The sequence below is a fragment of the Mobula hypostoma genome, chromosome 16 (genome assembly GCF_963921235.1).
Source record: "Mobula hypostoma chromosome 16, sMobHyp1.1, whole genome shotgun sequence".
NCBI lineage: Eukaryota > Metazoa > Chordata > Chondrichthyes > Myliobatiformes > Myliobatidae > Mobula > Mobula hypostoma.
Window position 1 is genome coordinate 3579909 of NC_086112.1, and position 22488 is coordinate 3602396.

Here is a 22488-nt window from a genome sequence, read left to right on the forward strand (position 1 = left end):
CTATTTCTGGAAGATTATTTATGTCCTCCTTAGTGAAGACAGAACCAAAGTAATTATTCAATTGGTCTGCCATGTCCTTGCTCCCCATAATCAATTCACCTATTTCAGTCTGCAGGGGACCTACATTTGTCTTTACCAGTCTTTTCCTTTTTACATATCTATTAAAGCTATAAAAAGATAGAGGGGTGCCTTTCAAAACAGAGATGCAGAGAAATTTCTTTGGCCAGAGGGTGGTGAATTTGTGGAATTTGTTGCCACATGCAGCAGTGGAGGCCATGTCGGGTGATTTTAAGGCAGAGATTGATAGGTTCTTGATTGGACAGTACATCAAAGGTTATGGGGAGAAGGCCGGGAAATGGGGTTGAGGAGGAGTGAAAAAAGGATCAGCCGTGACTGACTGTTGGAGCAGACATGCTAGGCCAAATGCCCTAATTCTGCTCCTATGTCCTATGGTCTAATGGTCTTATTTTAGAAAGGATGTGCTGAAACCGGAGGGGGTTCAAAGGACTTTCACGAAATTTATTCCTGAATTGAATGGCTTTCATATGAAGAGCGTTTGATGGTTCTGGGCTAGAATTCAGAAGAATGAGGGGTGACCTAATTGAAACCTATCGATTGGTGAAAGGTCCTGATAGAGTGGATGTGGAGAGAATGTTTCCTATGGTGGGAGAGTCTAAGACCAGAGGACACATCCTCAGAATAGAGTGACATCCTTTTAGAATGGAGATGAGGAAGAATTTCTTTAGCCAGGGAGAGGAGAATCTGTGGAATTCTTTGCCAAAGGCAGGTGTGGAGGTAAAGCCTTTATGTATATTTAAGGCAGAGGTTGATAAATTCTTGATTGATCAGGTCATGAAGGGATTTGGGCCGGGGTGGGTGGGGGGGGGGGCGTGGAAAGCAGTAGAATGGGACTGAGAGGAAAATTGGATCAGCCAGGATGAAATGGCGGAGCAGACTCGATGGGCCAAATGGACTAATTCTGCTCCTATACCTTATGGCATCAAGCAATTTGCATGCACCAAAACGCCTGTTACCGCACCATGAGATACAGGAGCAGGGTTAGGCCATTCCATATACACTTCATCTTTGAAAGTCCTAGATAGACTGGATGTGGAGGAGTCTAGGACCAGAGGGCACAGCCTCAGAATAGAGGGATCATCATTTAAAATAGACAGTAGACAGTAGACAATAGACAATAGACAATAGGAGCAGGAGTAGGCCATTTGGCCCTTCGAGCCAGCACCGCCATTCACTGTGATCATGGCTGATCATCCACTATCAGTATCCAGTTCCTGCCTTATCCCCATAACCTTTGATTCCACTATCTTTAAGAGCTCTATCTATCTCTTTTTTGAAAGAATCCAGAGACTTGGCCTCCACAGCCTTCTGGGGCAGAGCATTCCGTATATCCACCACTCTCTGGGTGAAAAAGTTTTTCCTTAACTCCGTTCTAAATGGCCTACCCCTTATTCTTAAACTGTGGTCTCTGGTTCTGGACTCACCCAACAGCAGGAACATGCTTCCTGCCTCCAGTGTGTCCAATCGCTTAATAATCTTATATGTTTCAATAAGATCCCCTCTCAGCCTTCTAAATTCCAGAGTATACAAGCCCAGTTGCTCCAATCTTTCAACATATGTCAGTCCCGCCATCCCGGGAAATAACCTTGTGAACCTACGCTGCACTCCCTCAATAGCAAGAATGACCTTCCTCAAATTTGGAGACCAAAACTGCACACAGTACTCCAGGTGTGGTCTCACCAGGGCCCTGTACAGCTGCAGAAGGACCTCTTTGCTCTTATACTCAATTCCCCTTGTTATGAAGGCCAGCATGCCATTAGCTTTCTTCACTGCCTGCTGTACTTGCATGCTTGCTTTCAGTGACTGATGTACAAGAACACCTAGATCTCGTTGTACTTCCCCTTGTCCTAACTTGACTCCATTTAGATAATAATCTGCCTTTCCATTCTTACCACCAAAGTGGATGACCTCACATTTATCCACATTAAACTGCATCTGCCATGCATCTGCCCACTCACCCAGCCTGTCCAAGTCACCCTGCATTCTCATAACATCCTCCTCACATCTCACACTGCCTCCCAGCTTTGTGTCATCGGCAAATTTGCTAATGTTACTTTTAATTCCCTCATCTAAATCATTAATATATATTGTAAACAGCTGCGGTCCCAGCACTGAACCCTACGGAACCCCACTGGTCACCGGTTGCCATTTGGAAAGGGAATAGAGATGAGGAGGAATATTTTTAGCCAGAGGGCGGTGAATCTGTGAAATTTGTTGTCTCAAATGGCTATGGAGACCAAGTCATTGAGTATGTTTAAGGCAGAAGGTAATAGGTTCTTGATTTACTTATTTAGCTATACAGCTCGGAATAAGCTCTTCCAGCCCGGATAGCCAGGCTGCTCCAGGATCTCCCAACAAATGCGATTAACCCCAACATGATGATGGGACAGTTTACAATGACCAATTACCCTACCACGTCCGTCTTTGGACTGTGGGAGGAAACCGGCCCACACAGGAAGTCGCATCCCAAGAAAATTGGCATGCCATCTTGGTCAATGTCTCCCATCCACTACATAATGTACTGGGTGGGCACAGGAGTACATTCAGCCAGAGACTCATTCCTCCGAGATGCAGTATAGAGCATCATAGGAAGTCATTCCTGCCTGTGGCCATCAAACTTTACAACTCCTCCCTTGGAGGGTCAGACACCCTGAGCCAATAGACTGGTCCTGGACTTATTTCCTGGCATAATTTACATATTACTATTTAACTATTTATGGTTTTATTACTATTTATTATTTATGGAGCAACTGTAATGAAAACCAATTTCCCCCCGGGATCAATAAAGTATGACTATGACTATGACTAAAACTCACGCGTTGCACAGAAAGAGTGTAGAGCCTCCTCACCGAATGGTGGTGGAATCAAACTCTGAACTCTGAATGCCTCAAGCTGCAATTGCATCATGCTAACCACTACCCTTAATTAGGGCATCAAAGGTTATGGAGAGAAAGGCAGGAGACTGGGGTTGTGAGAGAAAATAAATCAGCCATGATGGAATGTCGGAAGAGACTTGATGGGCCGAATGGCCCAATTCTGCTCCTATGTCTTATGGACTTATGGAGTTTGCATTTAGCATTTGGAGCTAAAGCCAAATGAGGTGAATCTCCATTTCAGCAAAGTGTGGGAAGCAAATGAATGAATACACACTCTAACCTTTGAGAACAATATTTGCTCAAGTGTCGCTTCCCAGATCCACTCGTAGAGTAAGTGTTGCCTCTGAAACCAAAACTTTCTATACAGGTTTACAAAACTTTAGACTAGGATTATATTGTGTGAAACAAAATTGTGCGCCACGGTAGTGCAGTGGTTAGCACGACACTGTTACATCTCGGGGTGCCGGAGTTTACAGTTCATTTACTGTGTCCTCTGAAAGGAGTCTGTACGTCCTCCCCATGGAACGCTTGGGTTTTCCCCGAGTGCTCTGGTTTCCTCCCACAGTCCAAAGACGGACAGGTTAGTATGTTACTTGGTCATTTGTGCTTTGACAAGAGTTAAATCGGGGCGGGGGGGAAGGGGGGTTGCAGGGGCGTGGTGGCTTGAAGAGTCGGAAAGACTGATTCCGCACTGTCTGTAAATAAATAAATACATAAATAAAATATTTGAAACAACTCAGGAAGAATTGTTAAAACTGAAAGTAATAATTCAAAACTATTTATTGTTCTTTTATTTGTTTGTAGCATAGAGAAAATGCACTCACTTCAGAACACAAAATTTTACTAAAAATAATCATTGTTACATGATGTGACTTGTTGGAGTGGCAATTGGATTGCAAGATCAGAGTCGCATCAGATTAGTTTCTGACATCAACTCTACTGCCTGGGATGGGAAGTGATGGCGAGGGGATCCTCACAGGGAGAAAGGAATCTCAGCCCAGATCCTATTGGGACAGAAATGGGAGTCTTTCACTCTCTTTTGTTCACATCAAGGCCGCCTGAGGAAAGCCCAAAAGTATTGGGAGAAAACAAAAATAAATTTTAAAAAAATATTGGCAAGATTCAAGCTTTGTTGAAAGATTTTATCGACCTTTGAAATACCATTCGAACTCTAGCTAAGCAGTTCCAAGTGCTTACATGTGCACAGTTGTGATTTTCAGGGTATTGACAGTATTTAGCTCTCCCGAGATGCTCCAGGCTCTTATTTAAATTTAATGCTGGGGGGATTAAAGTTTCCTGGAATGATCAAGAGAAAATTTATGATTGAAACTCAGCTGCAGAAGTATATTAATGAGCGAATCAAGATTCACTTCTTTATCATATGTACATCAAAACATACAGTGAAATGCGTCGTCTGTGTTAACAACTAACAAAACCAAAAGATGTGCTGGAAGGCTGCCCGCAAGTGTCACCACACATTCGATGCCAACATCGCATGCCCGCGATGTTCAGCAGAACAACACAAGCAACAACAACATAACAACAACCACAAGCCAATTAAACTGAGTTGTTAACCCCCTTCTGGATTGATGGGTATTTATATAGTGGGTTTTCTGCCTTCCTGACCATTGAAAATTGCATATGTTCATTTGTTTGTTCATTACGTGTATGTCCTTTGATGTCAGGGGGCTAAGCAGGTGCTACACGTTGCCCAAGGGTGATCTGCAGGCGAGCAGAGGCAAGGAGTGCTTTACGCCTTCTTTGAAGAGATGCATCTCCACCCCACATATGAGTGAGGAGATGAAATAGTAGAGAGTAAAATTTGTCGCATTACCAGAATGAAGCAGATTTAATGTGAATGGACTGCATGTTTTATGCAAGATATGAATTTAAAACTTGGAACATTGTTGTAAACCAATTTCATATCCAAGGTTCATAAATTTTAAAGAAAATCAAGGCTAATGTGCTTTTCTGGATAATAAAAGTTAAACATTTTAAATAATTAACTAATACTTTGAAGGTTGCTGCTTCAAGATTGAAGATTCATTTATCATGTGTACATTTCAACATACAGTGAAATGTGTCATTTGCATTAATAACCAAAACACCCGACATGCGTTGGGAGGCAGCCCGCAAGTGTCGCCATATATTCCAGTGCCCACAGTGTTCAGCAGAACACAGAGCACAACACAACTGCAAGGAGGGGATATTTTCCAGAATATAAGACTTAATCTGAAACTCAGATACAGTGGATTCTGGATCATTGGGAAACACTAGGACCAGTGCATTTTGACCCAATTAAGCGGCTGTCCCAATTAACTGAAGTTACAAGGAAATCCATTATGGACAATCTGGTGCATCCTCTCCATGACCTACTGAATAAGCAGCAGAGCATCCTTTCAAACAGACTCATTCAGCTCCACTGTCACAAAGAGCGTTACAGAAAATCTTTCCTATATACAACAGTTCATCTCTGTGCGACAGGAGAGCACACATCATAGTACAATAGTCTCATTTTATACATTATAATTGCACAGTATTGCACATTGGCAAATTATTATTGTGTCAGACATCCCAACTCTCCCAGAAGTTCTGGGAGCCTCCCGCATATGAATAGTGGCTCCCTGATGCCCGCAAATTACATACAATATCACAGAAATCAATTTTTTTGAGAGTGAGCGAGAGAGCACGTGAGCAAGCAAGCGAGAGCGCGAGAGAGAAAGCAAGCCAGAGAGCGCGCAAGCAAGAGAGAGAGAGCGCGAGAGCAAACAAGCGAGAGAGCGAGAGAGAAAGCAAGCGAGGGAGCGAGAGAGCGCACGAGCAAGAGAGAGAGAGCGCGAGAGAGAGAGCGGGAGTGCGCCATGGCAGAGTGTTCCAAAAAAAAAGGAAAATATAAAATGTATGTCACCCCAGACTATACTAAAGTGTACCCCTGCCTAATAGGGGTCAAAATAATGACAGTGTTGCTCGCTGCACTGTTTGCAACAGTGACTTTTCTATTGCCCATGGTGGATTAAGACTGTAAAAGACATGTTGAGGTGAGTTTAACAGGTGTCATTCGTTCATTAGCATAGCTAACGTTATTTAAACTAGCTGGCTAGCTGCTAAGGAGCTACTCTATTGCAGACATACCACCTCTCCTGGAAATCTCCCGCAAATTGATGGTGCTAGCTCCCTGAAATCAGTTTTTGCAGGGTGGGATGTCTGTTGTGTATATCATTATTCTGTACTTTATTATTAGTTAATATCATTATGTATTATTATTGCTAAGTGTGTTTTAAAATGATGCTGCTGTAACCAAATAATTTCCCACTTGGGATCAATAAAGTACTTATTATAATTATTATCAAATAGGTAAAAATGTATAAAAAAGACAAACTATGGTTTAACTGAGTAAGAAATTTTAATATGGCACTGGATCTGTGCTTATCCGCACAGTCATAAGGGTAAAGCGAGTAGAGCAGAGGGCAAAGCACACAGCTTTGTGGAGCACCTGTGCTGATGGAGGTTGTGGAGGAGATGCTGTTGCCAATCTGAACTGACTGGGGTCTGCAAGTGAAGAAATTGAGAATCCAATTGCACAAGAAGGTATTGAGGCCAAGGTCTAGAAGCTTATTGATTAGCTTTGAGGGGATGTTGGTATTGATTCCCAAACTTTAGTCAATGAAGAGCACTCTGATATATGTATCTTTACTGTCCAGATTTTCCAAGGTTGAGTGAAGAACCAATGAGTTGGCATCTGCTGTGGACCTGGTGCTCAGGTAGGCAAATTGGAGTGGATGTAAGTTGCTTCTCAGGTGATTGTTGATATGTTTCATCACCAACTTCTCAAAGCACTTCATCACTGTAGATGTAAGTGCTACTGGGTGATAGTGAGTGAGGCAGGTTCCACATTCATCTTAGGCATCTGTACTAGTGATACTTGCTTGAAGCAGGTAGGTATCTCAAACTGCTGAGGTGAGAGGTGAAAGATATTAGTGAACACTCCAACCAGTTGATCAGTGCAGTTCCTTAGTAGTTGGCCAGATACCCAACTGGCTGGATGCTTTTCGTGGCTTTACTCCATAAGACCATAAGAGATAGGAGTGGAATTAGACCATTAGGCCTTTCAGTTAAGGCTGATCCTTTTTCTCCCCTCCTCAGCCCCACTCCCCGGCCTTCTCCCCATAATCTTTGATGTTGTGGCCAATCAAGAACCTATCAATCTCCGTTTAAATACACCCACTGACAGCTGCCCTTTGGTAACAAATTCCACAAAGTCACCATTCACAGGGTAAAGAAATCTTTCCACAACTCTGTTTTAAATGGATGCCCCTCTATACTGCAGCTGTGGCCTCTTGTCCTAGACTCCCCCCCACCATGGGAAACATCCTTTCCACATCTACTCTGTCCAGGCTATTCAACATTCAAAAGGTTTCAATGAGATCTCCCCTCATCCTTCTGAATTCCAGTGAGTATAGGGCCAGAGCCATCAAACATTCCTCATATGATCACCCTTTCATTCCCGGAATCATCCATGTGAACTTCCTCTGAACCTGCTCTAATGCCAGCACATCTTTTCTTTGATGAGTAGCCCAACATTCTACATAGTACTCAAGGTGAGGCTTCACCAGTGCTTAATAGACCCTCAGCATCACATCCCTGGTCTTGTGTTCTAGACATCTTGAAATGAATGTTAACATTGCATTTACCTTCCTCACCACCGACCCAACCTGCAAGTTAATCTTCAGGGTATTCTGCACAAGGACTCCCAAGTCCCTTTGCATCTCAGATTTTTGGATTTTCTCCCTGTTTAGAAAATAGTCTGCACATTTGTTTCTTCTACCAAAGTGCAACCATGCATTTTCCAACATTGTATTTCATTTGCCACTCTCTTGCCCATTCTCCTAATCCATCTAAGTCCTTCTGTAGCCTCCCTGTTTCCTCAACACTACCTTCCCCTCCACTAATTTTCACATCATCTTCAAACTTGGCAACAAAGCCATCTATTCCATCATCTAAATCATTGATGTATAGCATAAAAATGTGGTCCCAGCACCAACCCCTGCAGAACACCACTACTCACTGGCAGCCAACTAGACAAGGATCCTTTCATTTCTACTCGTTGCCTTCTTCCAATCAGCCAATGTTCTAACCATTTTAGTAACTTTCCTGTAATACCACAGGCTCTTAACTTGTTAAGCAGCCTCATGTGTGGCACCTTGTCAAAGGCCTTCTGAAACTCCAAATATACAACATCCACTGCATCCCCTTTATCTGTCCTGCATGTAATCTCCTCAAACAATTCCAGCAAGTTTGTCAGGCAAGGTTTTCCCTGGAGGAAACCATGCTGACTTTGTCCTATCTTGTCCTGTATCACAAAGTACTCCATACCTCATCCTTAACAATTGACTCCAACATCTTCCCGACCACTCATGGGCGAACTGGTCTGTAATTTCCTTTCTGCTACCTCCCTCTCCTAAAGGCTGCTCACACGTCGGCCTCAAGGGACTAAAATCACAGGGTGAAGGAGCTGTGGGAGTTTATGATAACTGCTCCATGTTTTGACAGTCAAAGTGAGTACAGAAAGCATTGAGCTCATCTGGAAGCAACGCCCTGTTGTTGCCAGTGTTGCTTGATTTTTAACTTTATAAGAGGTGATAGTATTCAAGCCCTGCAACAACTGTCTAGCATCCCTCATTGATTCAAGTTTAGTCCAGAATTGCCAATTCACCCATGAGATGGCTTTGCGGAGATCATACCTGAACCTCTTGAACTTTCTCGGTTAAGAATGTGTCTGTGAGTTGGGGACTTGTGGTGGCGTGTGGCAGGATACTCAAACAGTATGCACATGTGTGCCAGGTGGCTGCAGGCTGATAAGCAGGTTTCCAAAGATTTCCAACACCCGCAGAAACTCCTGTGTTTATAATTGTTCAACTTGTTCTGTTTTCTTTGAGGAGTCACACGGCTTTGGGCAATGTTTATAAAATAGCAAATGTAACTGAAGAGGGAAATTTATGGGAAACATTTCAAGGCAGAATTTTCTCAAAATCTCTCATGTGTGCTGGCAATATCCACAGAATAGAGTCCTGATAAGACTCGGCTTCATGTATTTTCAAAGTTCCACTGCAACACACACAAAATGCTGGAGGAACTCAATAGGTCACACAACATCTACAGAGAGGAATTTTGGGCTGAGACCCTTCAATTGGCCTGGAAAGGAATGGGGAAGATGCCAGAATAAAATTGTGGAGGGAGGACAAGGAGAGCAAGATGGCAAGTGACGGGTGAGGCCACCCATTCCCCTCTCCTTCTGGCCTTTTTCAGTTCTGATGAAGGGTCTCGGTTCAAAACGTCGACTCTTTATTCTTCTCCATGAATCATGTTTGACTTGCTGAGTTCTTCCAGCATTGTGTGCATGTTGCTCTAGATTTTCTGCATCTGCAGACTATCTTGTGTTTAATATTCACAGAAGTGTTTATCCATTACTATTCTGATTGTAGACAAAGAAGTCCCAAGAAATTTTACACTTATTTTCACTTCTGGTGATTTACCCATTTCAGAAGTATTTTGTAACCATAAGAGGGAAGAGTCCTCCATCAGGGACATATATAAGGGTACCAGAAAAAGGCCAGTAACATCATGAAGGATCCCACCTGCCTTGCTCATGGACTGTTTGTCCCATTCTCGTCGGGGAGGAGGCTACATAACATCTACGCCAGGACCAGCAGACTCAAAAACATTTACTTTCCCCAAGCAGTAAGGCTGATCAACACCTCCACCCACTAACTCCAGCACTACGTTATTATTTCCTGTCAATCACCTTACATACAGTCTAACCTCACTTTATCGACATGCAATCAATCTATAGTTATAAACTATCTTATATATTTATATTTATTGTGTTTTTATTATCATTATTATGTTCTTTATCTTTTGTGATTTTTATTTGGTGCTGCATTGGATCGGGGGTGACAATTATTTCATTCTCCTTTATACTTGTGTGCAGGAAATGACATTAGATCATCAATTTAATGTGATTTAGATAAAAAAGCATTGCCCAATTTTATTTCAGATTTCTAATATCCATATTTTTTATTGCTTGCTCACTGAATTATCTACGTCCATCTCTTAGGATTTACAGACTTTGCTTATATTGACCACTGTTCATTAACATTAAATAGCAAGACATGAAACAATCTTAAATTTTTGGGGGAGTGCATTGAATGGTAAACAAGTTGAGGTGCCCAATCACAGGTAGGGTTCCCTCTTGTCATGTTCTGTCCCATTTCGTGGCTGTAATAGACTGGATCAAGATGACCCTCAGACACGTTTGGACTGCTTTCTGCAAGTCCAGGAAATACCTCCAGAATGATACTGTACGGGGTTTAAGGGCTGCTTCTCTTTTTGTTTTTTCTTACTCTTCATGCAGAGCACCAACAGATGGCTGGTATTTCTCAGTGACTCTGAAATGATGTGAAGACTGAATGCTGACGTTCACATACATGTCATTCTTTTCAGTTCCTTCCATGCAATTGGAACACTTCGACAGGATTGTATACTGACATGAACCTTCTTGCCCAGGCTGAAAGACTAATTACAAAAAATGGTGACCTTTCCAGGTTTTCTTTGTTTTTTTTTGTTCTGTTCTTTTAATCTGAAAATTTCTACATACATTGAAAGATAAGATACGAGCTTCCAGTAGAAGTGGTAGAGGCAGGTTCGATTTTGTCATTTAAAAAAAATTGGATAGGTATATGGACAGGAAAGGAATGGAGGGTTATGGGCTGAGTGCAGGTAGATGGGACTAGGTGAGAGTAAGCGTTCGGCACGGACTAGAAGGGCCGAGATGGCCTGTTTCCGTGCTATAATTGTTATATGGTAATATGGTTATAAATTGTATTTGTTAAAAAAATGAATGGTCCTTTATTGACCCTCTTCTCAATCAGGGAGATTATTCTGAGCTTTATAGCAAGTAACAAGCATCACTTCCTTCAAATTTTAATACAATTTAATTAGAATGTTTTAGAAACATAGAAACATAGAAACATAGAAAATAGGTGCAGGAGTAGGCCATTCGGCCCTTCGAGCCTGCACCGCCATTTATTATGATCATGGCTGATCATCCAACTCAGAACCCTGCACCAGCCTTCCCTCCATACCCCCTGATCCCCGTAGCCACTAGGGCCATATCTAACTCCCTCTTAAGTATAGCCAATGAACTGGCCTCAACAGTTTCCTGTGGCAGAGAATTCCACAGATTCACCACTCTCTGTGTGAAGAAGTTTTTCCTAATCTCGGTCCTAAAAGGCTTCCCCTCTATCCTCAAACTGTGACCCCTCGTTCTGGACTTCCCCAACATCGGGAACAATCTTCCTGCATCTAGCCTGTCCAATCCCTTTAGGATCTTATACGTTTCAATCAGATCCCCCCTCAATCTTCTAAATTCCAACGAGTACAAGCCCAATTCATCCAGTCTTTCTTCATATGAAAGTTCCGCCATCCCAGGAATCAATCTGGTGAACCTTCTTTGTACTCCCTCTATGGCAAAGATGTCTTTCCTCAGATTAGGGGACCAAAACTGCACACAATACTCCAGGTGTGGTCTCACCAAGGCCTTGTACAACTGCAGTAGTACCTCCCTGCTCCTGTACTCGAATCCTCTCGCTATAAATGCCAGCATACCATTCGCCTTTTTCACTGCCTGCTGTACCTGTATGCCCACTTTCAATGACTGGTGTATAATGACACCCAGGTCTCGTTGCACCTCCCCTTTTCCTAATCGGCCACCATTCAGATAATAATTTGTTTTCCTATTTTTGCCACCAAAGTGGATAACCTCACATTTATCCACATTAAATTGCATCTGCCATGAATTTGCCCACTCACCCAACCTATCCAAGTCACTCTGCATCCTCTTAGCATCCTCCTCACAGCTAACACTGCCACCCAGCTTCGTGTCATCCGCAAACTTGGAGATGCTGCATTTAATTCCCTCATCCAAGTCATTAATATATATTGTAAACAACTGGGGTCCTAGCACTGAGCCTTGTGGTACCCCACTAGTCACCGCCTGCCATTTACTTGACTTCTAAGGTCCAGACTGGAAACAGAAGTATATAAGGCTCGAAGGGCCAAATGGCCTACTCATGCACCTATTTTCTATGTTTCTATAATGTACAATACAATACAGGTGGTGTATTGGCATCTGCACCCGACTTCAAGGTGAGTGGTCCTGGGTTCGAATCCAGCCGGCTCCTTGCACGCTTTCCATCTGTGCTGGTTTGAGCATCGAGCTAGCAACTCGGCCTCGTAAAAAAACAGACACACGTTAAAGAAACGGCAAGATTGTTGCCTGATGCACTACAAGGTGCTAAAGGTATAACAACCATGTACAATCCAACACAAATATAAAATACATGTATATGACAAGCACATATTTAAAAAATTATGGTTAAATATCAAGGTAAATGCAAAAAAAATCCACCTGTAAGTTAATGTGTTCTATTATCAATTTCTAGATCATTATTTAAAACGTAAATTGGCTATGTAAACTTATCACATTGCAGTTACACCCAACTATTGCTGGGGGCACTGTGGCAGTTTGGCAGATCCCAATTTTTCTCCTGAACAAATTATCAATGAATATGTTAACTCAGATTTAATTTCATTATTTATTTTACTTAGTGATGCAGTGTGGAATAGGTCCTTCTGGCTTTTTGAGCTACATTGCTCAGCCACACCTGACAACCCCAATTTAGCCCTAACGTAATCATGGGACAATTTACAATAACCAATTAACCTACCTGATATGAACTTGAACTGTGGGAGATAACTGGAGCACCTGGAGAAAATGGGGAGGATATACAGTGAGTCCTTACTGAGGACATTTGAATTGAACTCTGAACTCTAATGCACTGAGCTGTAATAATGTTGTGTAACCCACTCAGCTTCTGTGGTGACCTAATTTCTTCCACTTGAATATTTGCTGTTTCTCCTAGAAAATTTGGTATCTGAAATGATATCCAGCAAGTTTCTTAATGACAACAGTAAGAAAATGAGGTTAAAATATATTTTATTTACCTAACTTAAAAAAAAAACTTAAAACTCCCATGGCCCATTCTCCACTCCTATCAGAGGGAAGAGTTAACACTTAAAAAATGTGAAGACCAGTTCATTTTGCTAATGTTCCAGCAACCATTGTAGGCTAACCGTGGAGACAATATTATAAGACTGACATTAGATTAATATCTATTGTCTAAGCAGAAACTTGGTTGATTGGATCATGATGTACCGTTTGTGACGATTGCTGTGCTCGAAGATGGGAGCAGGAAAAACATTTTTCGGGGGTTTGCGGGAAAGAAGAAAGAAATCTGAGAAGAATGGAATGGGTAAATTTGAAGGCTTGACAGCTTTCTGTGAGATAATCCTCCATTGACAGACAGTAGGAATGTTAGAATAGATTATACAGTGAATTAAAAATATTGATAGTGAGACAGAGCTGTTAGCACAGAAGAATCAGGCTCATCCCCAGAAATGAAGATGCGAAAGCTGAAGAAAGAAAGGCAAGGTTTGGAGATGGGCTGTTTGGTCAAGTTTGGGATCAGCTGATACAAGAGTCAATGGATATTCTGGTTCACGAAGAGAGCAGGAAAAGTCACTGATGCATTAATCTATGTTCTGGAAAACAAAGCAGTTGAGTGGATCTGAGGAAGAAAGAATCTTCCACGTACAGCGCAAGGAGATAGGCATAGCCTGGCCTGGCCTCATCTGCATTCCCATAGCAACACCCTCCATCCAGAGGAAGTGAGCATACAGAAGAAAGTTGGCCAATGTGAAACCATGTTCAGCCGGTAGGAAAAGGGGAGTTGACAAGAACATAAGGCCATCGGACATAGGAGCAGAATTGGGCCATTCAGCCCATTGAGTCTGATCTGCCTTTCCATCATGGCTGATTTACTATCCCTCTCAACCCCATTCTTCTGCCTTCTCCCCATGACATTTGACACCTGACCAATCAAGACCTTATAAACCTCAGCTTTAAATATACCCAAATGATAGCCTCCACAAGCATCGGTGGCAATGAATTCCACAGATTCAGCACCTTTTGGATGAAGAAATTCCTCCTCATCTCTGTTCTAAAGGGGCATACCTCTATTCTGAGGCTGTGCCCTCTGGTCCTAGGCTCATCTACACAAAACATCTTCTCCACATCTACTCTATCTTCCGTCTGGGGCCATTGTCAGGGTGGAGGAACAACACCTTATATATTATCTGGGGCCATGCTCAAAGTCGAGGAGCAACACTTGTATTCCATCTGGGTAGTCTCCAACCTGATGGCATGAATATTGATTTCTCCTTCCAGTAAAGGAAATCCCTCCACTTCCCCTCTTCTTTTATTCCCCACTCAGGCCTCCTACCCCTCTCACCTCTCTATCACCTCCCCCGGTGCCCTCCTCCTACCTTTTCTCCCATGGCCCATTCTCCACTCCTATCAGAGGGAAGAGTTAGATTGATCTTAGAGTAGGTTAAAAGTTTGACGCAGCATCTTGAGCTGAAGGACCTGCACGGTGCTGGAATGTTCTATGTTCCACGTAAGTTGCAGCTAAAAGAATTAAGAAATGAAGAAAATCAGTTTTAGGGGCAACAAGTAGCAGGTTTGGAAGATTATCAGTTCAGGAACCATGAAGGGAAGGTGCAGGGGCATCGTGGGTTATTGAGATGAGGTTTTAGCGGCATGGTGTTCCACCTTCATAGGATGAAAATTTTCATGAAAGAAGAACAGGCTGGCAGGTTTAAGGATAATGTTACAGTTTAAAGATTAATTTTACAGAAACCAACAGATTAATTTTTCAAAACTCAGTCAAGTACAAACTAATGATGAAGACATTTTAAAGTCTCATTAAAGTCATGACATTAAATAAATTGTAGTTATAATTTTAAAAGGATTAATTCAAGATGAATCTTAGCAGAAGCATTTTATGCTGAGTCAGACAATTGTGGATTTCTGTGTTTCATGCCAAACTAGAATGAAACTTCACCCAACAGTACAACTTTTTATTTAGAGCAGGTTAAAAGGTCAGCACAACACTATGGGCCAAAGGGCCTGTATTTTGTTGTGCTCTATGTTCTATGACAAAATATTTTTCTGGTTACAGCCTCCTGTATTAGCAAAGTTTTCATCATAGGTTCAGTTTTAAACTGTTATTTTAATGAGTGGGTTTTATCCATTGCCCAGTATTGACTCAGTCACATAAGGTTTTTATCCTTTCTAGAATTCACTTCATTTCAGCTCAAACAATATTCAGCGATCTCTAGTGGCTGTGTGAACCAGTTCTTCTGTAAAATGCATGTATATAGTGTATGTATGTATGTATGTATGTATAATAAACATATGTCTAATGTACGTATGTGTAATGAGGAACCTCACATTCACTTCAAGTTGCTATAAAAATATTAGTCAGCATTGAATAAACATTCTCATGGTCACACCTCTGAGGACTGTTTCCTTGCTGTGGCCTGAAAAGCAGTCAGAAAGGACCACAATAGTGAGGTCGATCTCTTCCTTTCAACTTTTAACTGGCTGATACAGCGGCATAATAGCAACCCAGGTTCAATTTTGCTGCTATATATAAGGAGTTTGTAAGTTCTCCCCTTGACCCGTGTGTTTCCTTCGGATGCCTGAGTTACCTTGCACATTCCAAAGATGTACCGGTTGATAGGTTAATTGGTCACGTGGGTGTGATTGGACAGTGGGGGCTCATTGGGCTGGAAGGGCCTGTTGCCATGCTGTATCTCTAAACTAAAAAAATTAATTAATGTAGGATCTGAAAAAAAAAGCATTTCTTTCTATTTAGCTCACTCACATTGACAATCCAGATGTAGCTGCCCTAGAGATCTTTGTGCTTGGAAGGCAATTTTCAGTCTGGAGCAGACAACAATTGTTTCTGCAGTATTCATCGCAAAAGATCCACAGTGCTGTTTATAGAGAGTTTTGGGGCTTTGGTTCTGAATGAGAATTCATGCTAAGTTTCTTATCTTCTTCTGACCTTTGCAAAAAATTCTCCAGTCTGTCACTGGTTAAATGCCATAAAGTGCCTGAGCCCCAAGTCCCAATTACAGAGGAGCCTCTGGTTACTAATTCAGTTCCAGCCCCTTTAGTGATCTACTGAACTGAGACTTTCCTCCACTATTTCATGTTCCTAGTCTAAGGGACATCAGCAATATCTGACAATTTCCAGCAGGATGTTGGTGGCTGGCATAAATTGAATTTACACCCTTTGAGTATATTGATAAGGAATCTAACACTTATTTCAGGGGAATTCGTGAGACACCAAGGGCAGAATTCATCTTATTCTCCCCATGTGAAGTTGTTTGGAAGGCGGACTTCCCTAAAGTTTAGGGACACCGCACAGCAATCCTGTACAGATGACTGCTGGACTTCTCAATAGCTCTGAGATGGTAGGAGATGTCATGCTTGTGAGCCTTCTCGTCCTGGGGAGGTGCTTGTCGAGACCTAAAGTCTGAGAAATTGCATCCAAGTTCAAATCCACTGGAGGCAGGATGCCGAGCATGGCGGTCTTGCCTGGGGTTGGATGACTGTGTATGCAAGTAGGTGGGAAGGAGGAATGGGGCTGCCTTTGCTAGTTGTATGCTATGTTGTTCAGTCAGGCATGGTGGACATGCTCTGTTACTGCTGGAATATCTGGTGATAATTGCAGGCGGCTGCCAGTATGCCCTCGGGTGTGTTGGTTGTTAACACAAATGACACATTTCACTGTGTTTCGATGCACACATGATAAATAAACTTGAATCTTGAACTTCCTCTTCTGTCTTGTGTACAGATTGCACACAGAAACCAAGTGTTGAGAGAATAGCACATGTTCCCGACTTCTAATGAAAAGCTACTGATCTGAAATGTTAATTCAATTTTTTTCCACAGATGCTTCCTGTCCAGGTGGGAATTCTTCATATATTCTGTCATTTGATTTTGTAAAATGTTGTGCTGTTGTCTCTTTTCCGCAGGCACCAGTGTGGAGCAACTTATATCCCTTTAGATTAGGGATACTCAGACTTTTGCGCTTGCAGGGGCGGTCCCTGTATGCAGTGGAAGATAATGGGACAAAATTGCTGCCATCGCGATTGGTGGTTAGATGCCACAGAGTATATGCAGTAATGTCAAAGGTTGTATAAGGCCCATTTCTCAACATGTTCCAGCAAGACCTACAAACAGCCTGGGCCTTGATCATTTTAACAGGGCTTAATCACCTCCGTCACTGATTCTAAGGAATGATATTAACCTACCTGAGCTGAGTGGTTTGAGAAACCCTGAAGTACCTTGTGGAACCTCAGTCACCGGGAGAATGTACAAACTCCCCACAAACAGAATCAAACTGCTGTACATGCAGCTCTCCATTCTTCTGTAAAAAGGTAAAAGCTCTTCAATTTGATGAGATGATATATAATCACCGCCATTTCTAGGCAGCAACTACTCTCCATGTAAAACTAAAATAAATCCTCAAAATTTAATTGGAATCCATGTCCTAATTTTTGCCCTCTTTGCATGGTGAATACTCACAAGTTATTTCACCCTTCCCATTTTGTGGTGAGCTGAACAACATGACATCTGAGCTCTTTTATTCCTGGACTCTATAGCAGAGAATCCTTTTGGCCCATCTAGTCCATGCAGAACTACTAATGTGCCTAGTCCCATGGACCACATGCCTCTCTCATCAATGTACCTATGCAAATTTCTCTAAGTGTTGAAATTGAACCTGCATCCACCACTCCCACCGGCAGCTCGTTCCACACTTGCACCACCATCAGAGTGAATGGCATCAACTCCAGACTCTGGAGCGAAGGCTCCCGAGTTTGAATCCCAGTCGGGCCAACCCCCGAGCACACTTTCCATCCGTGCCGCGTTGAGCGCCGAGCTAGCCACTCGGCCTCATAAAAAATAATGGTCGAGTCAGGAACGTTCATATCGTGACCCGGTTAATCCGAAAGGAGACCAATCCTGACACCACGCGCCAGACAAGCATGGCTGACTGTCTGGTGCGACACACTAAAAAAAATCAGAATGAAGATGTCCCTCCTCAGGTTTCCCTTAAATCTTTCACCCTTCACCCTTAACTTAATTCAGTGCTCTGTCACAAATCTTATCACAGCAGGAGATCTTGCCTTCACAGCCTCCTACCTGATAGCGTCCCGACCTCATATTTGTCACTCCTTTTACAGTCCAATTCTCCAAAAGATACTGCTTGACCTTCTGAGTTCCACTGTGAAGTGGAGGCATGAGATATTTGTTGTATTTATCTATTTATTCTTTATTGATATACAGTGTGGAACAGGCCCTTTTGGCCTTCTGACCCACACCGCCCAGCAACCCCCTACTTAACCCCAGCCTAATCATAGAACAATTTACAATGACCAGTTAACAAAAGAACTGGAATGTCTTTGGACTGTGGGAGGAAACCAGAACTCCCAGAGTAAACCAACACATTCCGCTGGGAGGACATTGGAATTGAAATCCAATCTCTGATGCCCTGAGTTGTAATATCATTGTGCAGGCTGCTATGTTACTGTGGCATTGTTTTTAATGCCTCTGCAGGTAAAGACAAATTGCCTCGAGTATTCTCTTAATTTAGCTCCCTGTCCAGCTAACTTCAGAGATCTGTGAAAATGCACTTACAGATCTCTCTGTATCTCTGTGCCTCCACACTGCTTTCCAGGGTCTTGGCCTGAAATGTCAGAATTGGAATCAGAATCAGGTTTAATGTCACTCGCATATGTCATGAATTTTGTTTTGTGGCAACAGTAGATTGCAATGCATAATTACAGAAAAACTATAAATTACAATAAGAATATATACAAACATTAAATTAAGTAAGTAGTGCAAAAAGAGAGGGAAAAAAGTGAGCGATTGAGTCCATTCAGATGCAGAGGGCATGAAGCTGTCCCTGAAACGTTGAGTCTTCAGGCTCCCGTTTGATATTAATGAGACCAATGACCGTATTTCCCTCCACAGATGCTGCCTGACTTGCTGAGTTTCTGCATCATTTTGTGGGACTGGCTCATACACTTGTGCCTGTCTGAAGTTTAACATGAAACGCATAGGTCTGCCTTGTGGGAACTGACTGTACATCGTCCTCCTATGATTATCCTTTTGGTTTCGGCCATAGATCTAATTTTTAATTGAACTTTCTATTTTTTCCTTGGACCTCATGAACTTTTCAAGTTCAAGTTCAGTTTATTTGTCATTCAACCATATGCATGTTTACCACCAGATGAAACTGTGTTTCTCTGGACCAAGGTGCACAACACAGTACATATAACTCACACGCATAACACATAAAGTAATTTTATCACAAATAAATTAACAAATAATAAACGCAAACAACAGGAATTCTGCAGATGCTGGAAATTCAAGCAACACACATCAAAGTTGCTGGTGAACGCAGCAGGCCAGGCAGCATCTATAGGAAGAGGTGCAGTCGACGTTTCAGGCCGAGACCCTTCGTCAGGACTAAGACGAAGGGTCTCGGCCTGAAACGTCGACTGCACCTCTTCCTATAGATGCTGCCTGGCCTGCTGCGTTCACCAGCAACTTTGATGTGTGTTGCTTAACAAATAATAAGGTGCATTTACAACACAAATTAAAAAGTGAACAGTATAACATTACTGCTGCTTCATAAATGGTGAGACCTGGGTGGAGGCTGGGTGTTTGGTAGTCTTACGGCCTGGGAGAAGAAGCTGTTTCGCACCCTAACAGTTCTTATCCTAATACTACGATGGCTCCTGCTTGATGGAAGGGAGTGAAGGACATTGTTGGACGGATAGGAGGGATCATTGACGATACTAATAGTCCTGCATATGCAGTTCTCCTGAGATATATCTCTGATTGGTGGATTTGATTTCTAGATCAATGTTTAGTTTCGATCTTTGTCACACTTTGTTGAAATCATTGTTTTACATCCTATGAACCACTGTCATTAACAATTGAGAGTTAATAAAGAAACCATGATTATTGACCCACTATAATTTATGTCAGATTTCTGCATGATAAGACATAAGAGCAGAATCAGGCCATTTGGCCCATTAAGTCTGCTTTGCCATTCCATCATGGCTGATCCTTTTTTCCCTCCTCAGCCTCACTGCGTGGCCTTCTCTCCATAACCTTTGATGCTGTGTCCAATCAAGAACCTATCAATCTCCGCCTTAAATACGCCCAATGACCTGGCCTATAAGGCAAAGCAAATTTCCTTTCTTCAGCTGGTCGAGAATCTTTGATTCCCTTTCTCCGATTGTGGTGGGTGCCCAGTGATTGAATGTTTTTCGGAGGTTCGCAAGAACTGTCCCAGGAGTGAACGGCTTAACGTATGAGGAGCGTTTGATGTCTCTGTGCCTGTACTTGATGGAGCTCAGAAGTGTGAAAGAAGATTTCTGTGAAACTAAATATATACTGAAAAGCCTGAGTAGAGTGGATATGGAGAAGATGCTTCCATAAGTATGAGAATCTAGGTTCCCAGGGTATAGCCTCGGAATAAAGAAATGTTCCTTTAAAACTGAGATGAGATGCAATTTCTTCAGTCAAAGGGTGGTAAATCTGTGGAATTTGTGCCACAAAAAGCAGTGTAGGCTAAATCATTCTTGATGGTTAAGGGGTTAAGGATTACAGGGAATGAAGCTGAAAAAAAATTATTTACAGATACAGCACGGAATAGGCCCTTCCTGAACGATGAGCTACACCACTCAGCAAATCACCTTTTTAACACCGGACTAAACACAGGACAATTTACGATGACCAAATAACCTACTGACCATCGCGTCTTTCGACTGTGGAAGGGAGCATCCGAAGGAGAGCCATGCACTCATGGGGAGAACGTAGAAACTCCTTCCAGATGGCACTGGAAGTAAGCTCCTAATTCCAGAATGCCCGAGCGGTTATAATGTCATGCTGACCACTACGCTACCATCATGGTCAGCAATGGTGGTGCAGACTTGTTGGGCTGAATGGCCACATTCTGCTCCTATATCTGATTATGGTATTATTATAGTCTTATACTATTGTAGACTTCAGGCTGAAATCATAGCTCTCCTGCCTGCTGGAGGCGACCCAAACCTACTGGTGTCACAATGACAACTGTTGTAGAAGGTGTTCAATGTGGGAGATGAAGGTGAACAGTTTGTTTATGTATTTAAAGCATATTTACACGTCTCATTAGCGGGATGGAAGCATGGTCGCATTGTTTATGCCAGGGACCAGCTGCTTGCGCTTATGCCGGCCGGTTTAGCGAGCAAAGCGGTGGACACCCCTGCTGAGATCTGGAGGAAAACACACAGAGGATGCAGAGGGGGATCACAAAGTCAAGGAAAGAGGACTGGGTCAAGACAACAGAGACTTACGGAGAAGAGGAGTTCGGTGGGTAATAAAATGGACGAGTTCACGGCGCTAGCCAGGAGTCAGAGAACATTTCGGGAGTGCAGTGTTATGTGTTTCACTGGAATGGGGCTGCACGAGGACATACCCGATCAAAACTTCTCCATGGACGGCTTCCAGGCCGTTCCGCCTGACCGGAAGTGCACTGAGAGCGGTAAGCGTAAAGGAGTTGGGTGCTTACTGTTCTGGTTAACAACAGATGGTGCAATCCGGGTCAGATTACGATCGAGGAACGGGTTTGTAGACCGGATATTGAACTTCTTACTGTTGGACTTCGGACACATTCCATCGAGATACAACACTTGGCGGCACGGGAGGTCGTTCCTGCCTGTGGCCATCGAACTTGCAGCTACTCCTGTGGAGGGTCAGACACCCTGAGCCAATAGGCTGGTCCTGGATTTATTTTCCGTCTGGCATAGTTTGCATATTGTTGTTTGATTGTTTGTGGTTTTTGTATTGTTATATTTATGCTCTGTTCTTGGTTGGTGCGGCTGTAACGAAACCCAATTTCCCTTGGGATCAATAAAGTATATCTACCTATCTATCTAAGTTATTTGGTATAAACGAGAGTAGGGCATGTGTAACACCATAAGACATAGGACCAGAATCAGGCCATCATTCAGAGGTGATTTATTACCCCTCTCAACCCCATTCTCCTCTTTTCTCCCCATAACCTTTGACCTTCTTACTAATCAAGAACCTGTCATCCTCTACTTTAAACATATTCAATGACTTGGCCTCCACAGCCATCCTTGGCAGTGAATTCCACAGATTCACCACCTTCTGGCTAAAGAAATTCCTCCTCATCTCTGTTCTAAATGGACGTCCCTCTATCCTGAGCTTGTGACCTTTGGTCCTAAACTCCACCACTGTACGAAAGCCTCCTCTTCACATTCTGTCGCTATCAACCTGAGTTCACTCTTTATAATTATGCTAATAGTGTGTGTGGACAGGGAGAGGTGACCAGTTCAAATGGCTTACGATTCAAAATCTAACTTGATTTGATCAAATTATCCCAATGTCAACATCTCAAACTGCATGCAAAATGTTGGACTATTCAAAAAATAACAGCAATTACGCACTCTGATGTTTCTGTGTAATGTTTTCTGGTGAAAA

At 42.6% G+C, this 22488-nt stretch overlaps 1 long non-coding RNA gene across 9 annotated transcripts in view; it reads left to right on the plus strand.

Moving 5' to 3' along the window:
* LOC134357202 (uncharacterized) overlaps positions 1-22488 on the plus strand; it is a 101480-nt gene that overhangs the window by 67939 nt on the left and 11053 nt on the right. For 6 of the 9 annotated variants that reach the window (XR_010020558.1, XR_010020560.1, XR_010020559.1 and 3 more), the window contains 2 exons: positions 6656-6715; positions 16959-19393. This is a non-coding gene — a long non-coding RNA (uncharacterized LOC134357202). Of the gene's footprint in view, positions 1-6655; positions 6716-10365; positions 13173-16958; positions 19394-22488 lie in introns of those variants that run through there. The other 3 variants (XR_010020563.1, XR_010020562.1, XR_010020561.1) reach the window with 2 other exon arrangements.